The 11,921-nt window shown below is 35.5% G+C and overlaps 1 long non-coding RNA gene across 1 annotated transcript; it reads right to left on the bottom strand.

The window, feature by feature from the left end:
• Nucleotides 1–2,087: 2,087 nt before the first annotated feature.
• On the bottom strand, nt 2,088–9,461 carry LOC139972019 (uncharacterized). The gene is made up of 3 exons (XR_011794574.1): nt 9,354–9,461; nt 8,628–8,657; nt 2,088–2,598 (listed from the first exon to the last, which is right to left on the bottom strand). It is a non-coding gene; the product is annotated as an uncharacterized lncRNA (long non-coding RNA).
• Nucleotides 9,462–11,921: the final 2,460 nt, after the last annotated feature.

Here is an 11,921-nt window from a genome sequence, read left to right as displayed (position 1 = left end):
CAGTCCGTGGGCCTAACTTTCGCAAGAAAGTACCGGCGCGTAATACACACACTACGTCTTTGACATAACTTAAGTGATACAGTTGACATTGATCACTCGCAATGGTGATATCGTGTGCCGCATGTGGGTGCCAACATCGTCAAAAATCTGGCCGGTGACCGCAGATTTACAGGTTATGCATTGGAAGCGATAGTAGAAGCAATTACATTAATTACTTTACTAGTGTCGTCTGCTTACCTGCTGTATTATTATTCACGGGACCCTGGCTGTAGTTAGCCAAAGCCCCATAGACCGCCTACGGCTGTCCTTTTGGATACGATATCACTAAAACCTAATGACAACAATTATCACCACCTCATTTTACTTAAATCTGTGTCCCTAACGATGACGGTTATGATGGGCTTATCGCTAACAATTAATTACTAGGAAAATAGGCTTAGCCTAAGGTCTATGTTCGTAGCATTGCCCTTGGTGTAACTTAGGTTAGCCTAGGTCATCAGTTAAGCCTAGAATATTTCAGTCTATTGACATATCGGAAATGGACATTACCATACGTTAAAAGAATTAGCATAAAACACTCCACTTCCTCGTGTCATTAGAGGAGAAGATTTTTTTCAAAGAAGGTCCCTCAAAGTTGGTTCAAAGTCAGGGGTATAGTACTCACCACTCTGGTCGCCATAACATGTCTCTGTTGTGAAAAGTACACCTACTCTTTTGAAAAAAATGTGTAAAATCAATTCAATTGCAAAGTCGAATGCACAATGAATGTATGGAGACATACAAATGATCTGGCTTTTTGCCGTACAACGCAAAGCGCCTCACTTTGTAAAGGCTTCACTGCTTGAAAACAAAACGATACACTGTGACAGCATTCTTCCTAGTTCAATTTATATGCCAGCAACCAAAGTAAATATCGGAGGCAAACTTAGTATCACTACAATTGTTTGACATAGGCTTGTCGTTAGTCATAGTAGTGTTGTCCAACTCAAACGCCTTGCCATTTTTCAATTAAGATGTACCTACCATTTTAAATTGATCCTTCGTTTGAGCCTACATACGTTGCTACTGACAGAAGAAGGGGTTGCCAGCAATTTCTGACGCTGAAGTTAATTCAGTTTTTAAAAGGCCTATACTTGTTGTAAGTTTAGTGGAACTGGTAGCTGCTGAACGCTTGGGCAAAAGGGCAAGGGAGGTATGGCGGGCAATCAGCCTCAAATCGTCGGGAATCGACATATACTGATTTAAATCGACATATACCATTTTCTTACGACTTATACCAGTTTATAGCAGCTTAAGTAGATGTCGATTTAACTTGACATGGGGGGGGGGGGGGGGTTAGAAGGATTGTAGTTGGTGCAGAAAATGGATTTGACTGAATATAGATTTAGAGGAAACGGTATACTTATAAATTCATCGTTAAACTATAGGTGCTTTATGCTACGATACAACTCCTTCTTGTTTAATATTCTTCAAAACTTTAGGTCCTTGATTCTTAACACCTAAAATGTAAAAATTATATTTGACATTTCACTAACAGTGATCTGGGATGGGGGCTCTGTACCTACTACAGTTATTATTTCTTTAATGTGAATACATAAATATCCACTGTTTATATATTGCTTTTATATGAACAAAGTAATAAACTATATATGATCAACTTAATGTATTTGTTTGCTTAGATTGTTTATCTGTGTGTGATCCCGGTATGTTTAAAGGGGCACCAGATTACATGTTTGCAACATTTGTATGAGCGAGGAATTTGAATATGATAAGTAATTCTATACGAATTACGTCAAAAAATTGAAACCTGTGTCTCTATTGTGCGCGAAAAGCGTGATTCTCAAAGTGCGTATTTGCATGCACTACTATTACGTAAAATTCGCATGTATTTTGCTAGTTTTCAAGCGTTCCTGTTGCACCCAAGAAGAACATATTCTGTGTTCAACTTGTACCTTTACATTAAATTGCTCTGCGTTTGGACGTTCCAATTCTGTTCAGAATGTACATATTTTAAACGAGTGCAGAAAATATTCGCGAAAATTTCCGAATAAAATTTGCAGGGAGAGAAGAAATACAAATGACAGCACTCAGTTTTGTGGCTTCATTAAGCTAGTCCATGTTATGAAGTCATTGATACTTGAAACTTTCACCATAATTTAAATAAAATAAATTAAGTCACCCAATAATTAATTCATTAATTAGAGAAATCAGACAGAAAGGGGATTTAACTGACTAAATTCACATTTTTGCATCAATTAAATGGCTAATTTAAATATTTAGTTCTCATATCTTTACTTCAGGATAAGAAACTTAGCAATCAAGATAAAAGTGGGGGATCTCTCTCCTTATACAGGGTTTAATAAGTCGGTCCTGTCGCAATCTCTAATTTCTCGTTAAAATCATTCCATAATTAGCACATTTCGCATGATTTGGTTAAAACATTATTCCATTAACTTCAGATATTACTCTATAATCTCAGAAAGTCAGTTCACCAATTCGAAAGACTTCATAACATGGAGCTTAGGTTGACCACTTTTGACTCTGGCCCATCAGATAATGGGAGGCATTGTGTTGGATTTACGTCCAATTGAATTTTGCCTGTAGAGAACAAATGAAGATAATTGTCAGCATGAATCATACACATGCACATGGGTGATCACTACAGCTGCCTTAATATTACATGAAATGAGAAAACAAAAACCTGTACCTGGAAATCTCAGTTGGTAGCTTATCAAAGAATTTGCAGTCCTTAATTAACTGGGTTAAAACATGTCTTTGCTATTTCCAAAATGTTAAGCCTATATGTTTAATTTGTGTATCTGCCACATGTAGAAGCTTACTAATTATACCTGTGTGTATGTTTATTGAGCTCATTTAAATTTTCGACTGAGTGTAAGTATGACCAAATTTGTTTTGAGTACTAGTCTCATATATTTGGCTATTTTTCAGAGTCACATTGCGGTATTGTGTGAAGAAAATGGAGGAGATAATGAAGTTGGGTACCATCAGAGTCACACTACAGTAGTGGGGAAGACAATGGAAGTCAGATGCCACTAGAGTCTCATTGAAATAATGACGGATACCAAGGAAGTCAGATACCACTAGAGTCACATTACATAGTGACGGAGACAAGGAAGTCAGATACCACTAAAGTCTTATTGCAATAGTGAGGAAGACCAAGGAAGTCAGATACCACCACAGTCTCAATGTAGTAGTGAGGAAGACAATGGAAGTCAGATACCACCAGAATCACATTGTCGTATAGTTAGGAAGATTAAGGAAGTCATATTCCACTAGAGTCACATTGTGGTAGTGAGGAAAACAATGGAAGTCAGATATAATGTAGTTGTCTTTGAGTTTATCTTTGTGATCCACTGAGAGAAATATGTATCTAACCCATATATCTTTTTTACTACTTTCAGAAATCAAAGTAAACATATTTTGGAGGTAACATGCACAATTTGAGGAGATATACTGATCAAAGATAATAAAAATGGGTCAAAATTTACTCAATCAATTATTATTATTAAGCCTTGTGTGAACATAACTTTTCTATTTACGCTGAAACAATTCTTGTTTCCTCCTTGCGTTCTTAGTTAAGGAGATTGCTTTTCAAAACTGAAATTGTATGTTAAAAATATTTCTAATGACCTAATTCTGGCTCTTTGACCAATTCAAAATCTAGGTAAACTTTAACGAATTTTCTATAGTACAGCAATATCGAATAAAGTCATGTATCGTAATTCCAATCTGAGAAACACCCAGTAGTTATTTTCAAAAAAAATATTCCACACTTTTTTGTACTATCAGGAATAATAAAAAAAAAAACATTTTTGAACTAACATGCACAATTTTAGAAATTTTAAAGTTAATTTTATTAAGAAATGGTCCCTGATTGAAGTTCTTCGCCTACGTTTATCCTTTCAAGTAACGTCACGGTTATGTATAAAGAATGCTTATTCAGTTTGCAATATTCAAATCTGAGGAGCACCACTATTGATTTCAATAATATTGTTCCAAAGTTGTTTTTTCTTTCAGGAAGCAGATGAAACACATTTTCGAGTTATCATGCCCAATTTGAGAAACTTTTCTTATCAAAATCAATTCAAATTGAAAAACATGTCAATGCCTTGAGATATTGTAAATTATTCTGTTAGAATTGCACTGCAAGGCTTAAGACAATGTGATATATTCAAATCTGAGAAGCACCCCTATTTATTTCCATAAAATATTCCAAATCCTTTTCTATATTCAGGAATGAAATAAACACTTTTCCGAATTTACATGCCAGATTTGAGAAAATCATAACAAATTGAGAAAAAAAATGCCTTCGAGCAATGAGTATTCGTTTATATATTGTGCCGCTTTGAAAACTCCTTCCCCTCTATCGCTTTGTACAGTTTTAATAAGGAATCGCCTTTAGCTAAGTTTTGAGTTACATAACGAGTTGAAGTATCAATGTAAATGTTCATATATATGAAAAGTCCTATATTAAATAAATACAAAAAATCTTTGAACTCTCCCCCGGTATTGCGCATTTATTGGAAAAATATCTGGCTATGCTCATACATGATTACCACTTCGCCCGTGCCTCCAATCTATGCCCCTTTTTACCCTCCCATCCCCCGATAATCAAATCCACCTTCAATACTTCCATAACACCACACTGTCCAGAATCGATGCGATATGATTCCCTGCACTCCTCCTCCTAGACACATTGCTGGCTACGCGCCTGCACGGTTACCACTACACCCATACCTCCCATCCATGCCCTTTCCCATCCCTCTTCCCTAAGATCATCAAATCCACCTATAAACACCGTATAAATAAATATATATATATATATATATATATATATATATATATATATATATATATATATATATATATATATATATATATATATATATATATATATATATATATATATATATATATATATATATATATATATATTTGATTGATGCGCATTGATTTTCTTGATTTCCAACTCATAACAATTTTCATTTATATATATAAATTATTGCGCATTTATTTTTCCAATAATATAGGACTTTTCATTTATATGAACCGGTTTCGAACCTGTGGACATGCAATCAGCGTCCATAGCCTAGTTGGTTAGGTTGTCCGCGTACAAAGTGGGAGGCCCGGGTTCGAATCCAGGTGGAGGCTGGAAGTTTTTCACTGTTCTGGATTTTCCTTATTATATATATATATATATATATATATATATATATATATATATACAGTGTTGTAGCCAGGAGAAAGTGAGTGCTGGCTAATTTGAAGAGAGTGGCGGCTAATTTGTCTGACGATGGCGAGCGAAGCCAGCCCGCGAGCATAGCGAGCCCTCCTCTGCGTGAGGTCCATGGGCCCTTGGTGGGGTTCGAGGGGCAAAGCCCCCGAAGCTACAGGGTTTTAGTTGATTTCAATGGCTTTAGGCGGCTCTATTCTACCCCTATTTTTTCATCTGACAGTCTTTGTGAATAGCTAAAATTAGGTTTGTTATTCAATACACCCTACACCCCACCGACATCACTGAACGTAACACCCTACGCCCACCGGCATCACTGAACGAAAAAAACCACGCCTAGTAAAGCCCTCACAAGTCACAATTTCATATTAATTATCATTGTAATTTGTATTGTACGAGGAAAGGCATAATAAATATGATTTTGCATTTCACAAATTCTGAATGTTTGTATACCGTTTTGTATGATTCAGTGCTGGATTGTATCGCTTGATCTACAACACCTGTGCAGGTGTTTGCAATAAAAAACATCTTGTTCTTGGCAACTTACTTTTTGAGTAATTTTCAGTGTATTTTGATTTCATTTAATACAAGATTCACTGATTTTTGTGACGGTCGGTAGGAAGCTAGAGTGGCGGTCGGTAGGATGCTGATTTACTCTGAGTACCGATCGGCAAGCACTAGTGGCGGTTACGCCCGACCGGCGCCGACCGGCGTGGCTACAACACTGTATATATATATATATATATATATATATATATATATATATATATATATATATATATATATATATATATATACTTTACATGACAAATACACTCAGTTAATGCTATATTTTTGGTTTCGATGATAATCATAACCTATGCATGCATGTGTGTGTATGTGTGACGCCTCGCTTGTAAACACGATATCTCAAGGGAAGCTTGGACCAATCTAATATTTGGTGTATATGAGTACCAAATTAAGCAGATGAACCCTATTGTTTGTGGGGAGGTCAAAGGTCATTTGGAGTCACCAGGAGTCAAATAGTGCAAACCTTTTAAACACGATATCTCAAGAAGGAAAGCTTGGATCAATCTCAAAGTTCAAGATCTCTATTGTTTTGGGTGGAGGTCCAAGTCCATTTGGGGTCACTAGAGGTCAAATTGTGAAAACCTTGTAAACACGATAACTCAAGATAGGAAGGTTGGACGAATCTCATATTTAGTATGTAGTTGGTACGCGTTCAGTACAAGATTTTAGTGAGGTCAAAGGTCATTTGGAGTCACCAGACTTTAAATTGTGGAACCTTGTTTTATAAGCTACCGTCTCTCCCACAGACCAGCCTATCAGATATAATGTGCGTTACGCCTCATACGAATAGGAGGATATTGGCAATTGGAAATAAGCTTATGGGCATCCGTAGAATCTAAAACAGAATGCTCGAACAAATTTGCATTGGCTTCAACGTGCCGCTCGGAAGCCTTAGTTTGCGTGTAAAAATGTGTACTTTGCAGTACAGCGGTTCTATTGGACGTTTTCCGTCGTATTTATTTCAGGTTGGATGTAGTTTCGATGTGACCAGGCAGCGTTTATGAAACTTAACAGTTCGTCTTGTAAGATGTTTTACTACGACCAATTCGAAATAACTGTGTAAAACGGTCTTAGTTTGGCAGTAAGTTCACGAGCTTTTGTCTGGATCTGCTGTTCATCTCAATTTGTGTCAATTTCTTCCACCAGTTTCAGCATAGCTAGGCCTTAAAAGTAACGTTCGACTTTCGTCACGTTTATGATTATGGGACAACTTAAACAAACCTGGGTAGGCCTGTGAGCAATTTTATGTTTTCTAGGCCAGCAACGGTTGGGTAGAATAGGGTTCGTTAGTACAACAACATGAAGAATACTAGTCAGAATACCAAAACATTTAAGATGGCAAAACATTTCCTTCATTATTTCTTAAGGCAATTTTCCTACTGGCTATTAGTCATTATTCGCAAAGTATAGAACAATTTAAGGAGTTTTGAGACAAGTTTGTTGTTGTTACTGCTAGGAATTTTGGAAGAGAGATGCTCTTACAACCTCAGATTATCATTGCGTAAAAGATCGCTTTGATTTAGGCAGTGCAATGGAGTAATAGCGATATTTTTCTTGCATCAATCTGCAGCTAAAAGACAGATAATTTATTGGGAAATTGTTCGAAGTCGCCGCTCTAATTAAGCAGCGGTTCAAAGTATAGCAGTGAGGTACTGTATATGTTTAGGACTCCCGCACACCTAGTTTCTGTATAGTATATGCCTAGTTAAGTAGAGGAGCCCTAATGTAACAGAAGCCAAGCTATCTTCGTAGGTATTTTTACAGATGTTGTATTTGTAATTGTTTGAGACACTACAGTAGGCCTAGCTGCTTATTTATGATTCTGCGTCATGTTTTACTTTGTTCAACACTTACTTTTGGTGGAAATAGTTTAAATTTCGTACTGCAAAGAAACATGACTTTATAATGCGCAAATACGTAGCACCATGCATCTGCCTAACAGCCTAACCTTTGTTCATAGAAAGTGTTGATGTTGCAGATCTGTACTTCGGAGACTTGAACAGCAATCATAGGCCTAGTGGCGAGTGGAATTTGGCGAGAGATTTTAGTCACGGTCGCCAAATAGCGAGTACTTTCAAAAATATTTGTCGAGGCCTGAAACCTTCAAAACATGATTTCTCATGGTAGAAATCATGGATACTTTTCATTCATGGTATATGGATTTTCCATATTGAGTACAATAATCCTATAGCTTGTGAGGTCAAATCTCCTATAGGTCACCAAAGGTCAAACTCTGAAAAGCCTTTTACATGATATGTAACGATGGAAATCGTGGATACCTCTAATACTTGGTGTGTGGATTCATAACATTGAGTACAAGACCCCTGTTGTTTTTGATTGAGGTGCGTACAGCCACGTACAGTAAACCCGACCTGTGTTATCATGCCATAGTGTTATTGTAACAGCTAGTTCTGGTTATGCTAACAAGCAGAAGTCTAGTGCATTGAAGTCATCGAAACCTCAGTGCATTTTGCATTCTGGTAATATTCGTATCGCTACACGGTTTTTTCTCTTTATAGGTTTGTTACCCTGCTATTATTGTAAGAACCATGGTGATCATACTAAATATAATTATTGTTTTCCTTTTGCAGAAGCTATTTCTTTGTCACTATGATTCTTCGATATATTTTATACGTAATGACCACTGGTCAATTCCCATTATTTGCATTTCTTCAAAAGCCTGTATAGCTTCAAGCAAGGCAACATGACTGAATTTCATTCAAGACTCATCAAAAGGCGTCATAATAATATGCAGCTAAAGGATATCACCTCATCGATACCAATAGGCAAGTATTTTCAATACCTGCAAGTCTTTCTCTCAATTTCCGCGCTCCTGTAAACGGGAAGAAAGCACTAAGATAAGTGAACATATTAAAGTAACACTGTAGCAGTAACATACTGAGTACAAGAATCATATTGCTTGTGAGGTCAAATCTCCTTTAGTTCACCAGAGGTCAAACTCTGAAAAACCTTTTATATGATATGTAACGATGGAAATCGTGGATACCTCTAAAACTTAGTGTGTGTATTCATAACATTGAGTACAAGACCCCTTTTGTTTTTGATGGAGGTGAACAACCACGCACAGTAAACCCGACCTGTGTTATCATGCCATAGTGTTATTGTAACTTCTTGTTTTGGTTATACTAACAAGCAGAAGTCTAGTGCATTGAAGTCATCGAAACCTCAATGTATTTTGCATTCTGGTAATATTCGTATCGCTACACGGTTTTTCTCTTGATAGGTTTGTAACCCTGCTATTATTGTAAGAACCATGGTGATCATACTAAATATAATTATTGTTTTCCTTTTACAGAAGCTATTTTCTTTGCCACTATGATGCTTCGATACATTTTATACGTAATGACCACTGGTCAATACCCATTATTCGCATTTTTTCAAAAGCCTGTATAGCTTCAAGCAAGGCAACATGAATGAATTTCATTCAAGACTCATCAAAAGGCGTCATAAAAATATGTAGCTAAAGGATATCACCTCATCGATACCAATAGGCAAGCATTTTCAATACCTTTCTCTCAGTTCCTGTGCTCCTGTAAACGGGAAGAAAGCACTGAGATATGTGAACATATTAAAGTAACACTGCAGCAGTAACATACAAATAAGGCAGTTCAATTTTCTACTAGACACACACACATGACCAATTTTGGGGGATAAGGTTATACAGATAGAAAATAAGAAAAGCACAAATCATCATATAGCCTAATAGAGATAAAACCCCAGTAAAGCACAATTACAGTGACTTCAAAATGTTAGCTTGAAGGAGAAGTAACTCCTAACGTTGTCTGCTTAGAGAATACCGTTTGTAGTATGTTCTATCGACATAATGCTTGAAAACACTTCTTCAGCCTTAAAATAGATTTAATCGTCACCCATTGCATTCGCCATTTTTATTTGAATTCCGACTTTTCGTCGCGTAAGCGAGCCGCATAGCGCATTTTAACAAAAACAGGTGTTGCCAACTCCAACAATAGTTAAAATTGCCCAAGCAAAAAGAAAGAAATATATTATTTTGTTTTATGTATTCTACATTCTAAAAATTTTAACGATAGAAATTGTTTTTTGTGTGTGTGAATGTGTGTTTTCTATAAATATTGATTGTTTAACAACGGCTATAATTACACGACATTGGAACCTATCAAACCATTACTACGCGCTGTTCAGAAGGTGTGTTAATATAAGAAAACACATAGAAATTCGTAGAAAGGTAGTTTTGAATAGTTATTTCACAGATGGTGTAAGAATATTAGTCTCTACTATGAGGTCCCTGCAAAACCCAAGGGGTTAATTCTCTTTTAATAAACCTGAAACAACTAGTTTTCCGTAGCTTTTACCTTGCTTTCGGCTCATCATCTCACTAACTCATAATTATCATCAATGGTTCAACATACAGTTCGTCATTAACACTGCCATCCATATAATCAATACACATGTTATTGTATTAAAATGTGCGTTACCATTTTTTGGGAAATTAATAACATTTCTTTTCAATTGATTTCCATTGTGGTGTATTTGAATATGTATCTACAGAGTTAAATCAAAAGTCTTATTTTCTTTGAAGTTTCTTTGAAGAGCGACTACATACTGATACGTGAAAAATACATGAAAAATATGAAAAATACATGAAAACATGAAAACTACGTACTGCCTGCAGAAACAAACAGAAATAAATAAGAAAAGAAGAAAATATCATGTTATTGAGGAGAAAACACAGCACAGTGACTTTCTAATGTCACTTTATTACACTTGAAAGAAGTAGATTTACTTAACGTTTTTTTTTTTGACTCATCACCCGAGTAGCTTATATCATCAGTTGTTAAATGTACAAAGAAATAATACAAATAATTTCATAGCAATCATTCCATCGTCATTTACATTGCCATACATATAATGATTTAAAAGGTTATTCTTTTAAATGTTGCGTTGCAAAAGTTGTGAAAATTATAATATTTCATTCGAAAATAAAGGCTTATCGGGAATTGAATTCCCTTGTGGTTTCTTTGAATATGTATATACAAAGTTAATTCAAAAGTCTTACCTTCTGCATAGCATGGAATAGATAGAAAGGCGAAAGGAGAAATGAGCAAATCATCATATAGTAGAGAAAAACATAGTGACTCTATAATAGTAAGTTTAATATATTGAAACAACTAGTTTTCTGAAGTTTTTTCCTTCTATTGGCTCACTAGTTCATATCATTAATGGTTAAATGTTAAAGTTTAAATTTATTTTCAAAACAATTGTTCTATCGTCATTGACATTACCTTTCATAATTTTTTTTCTCTCTTTTTTTATTTCTCTTGCAACTATAACTTAACATAATATAGCACTCTAGTGGTGACTTAGTGAAAATTCCTAGAAAAAACTAAAAAGTATTTATTTTAATACATTCTGAAGTTGTAAAAAATTATACCAAGGGTACCAATATTTCCTCCAAACACTGCTTTTCATATTACGCAACAAAATGTTTTTTTGTAATAGAAAATAGTCCCTCAGAAACAATAGTAACTTATTCTGCAGTGGAATTTCTTTCCGTACTTTGCAGTTGAAAATGAATTTCTTAACTAAAATTATAATCAAATTCAGCTCTCTGGCAATGTCCGCACCAAACAACACTGTCTTAATGTCTAGTACTATACCAATATCTATATTGTTTAACAAAGTTTGGAGATGATTCCAAAGCCTAACTGAGAGTGGACAATAATAGAACAAATGTTCAATTGTCTCAACATACCTATGACAAAAAGTACAAGTGTCATGAGTAATTGCTTTTATTAAATGCAAGTACTTATTGGACGGGATAATCCTCTGAAGCAGCCTATACTGAAACCACCTCAAATTAGCATCACTAGAACACTTGAATGGCACTGAACAATAAAAAGACCGATCTTCCTCAGTAATATCGAGGGTACCACACCATTTCGTATAGGATTTCTGAATCAACTTCGATTCCTGTAGTAACTTGTTGTAAATATCTTTCGAACGGAACATACCATTGTAAAGCATTTTGTTAAAGTAGCAATTGTTTGGAAAAGCAATATCCATATTCCCATCCAGAGCAGGTCCATTCCAAAAAGTT

This window comes from Apostichopus japonicus, chromosome 8 (assembly GCF_037975245.1).
Source record: "Apostichopus japonicus isolate 1M-3 chromosome 8, ASM3797524v1, whole genome shotgun sequence".
Lineage (NCBI taxonomy): Eukaryota > Metazoa > Echinodermata > Holothuroidea > Aspidochirotida > Stichopodidae > Apostichopus > Apostichopus japonicus.
Note: the sequence above shows the minus strand (reverse complement) of the source record. Positions and strands in the feature narration are given on the sequence as shown.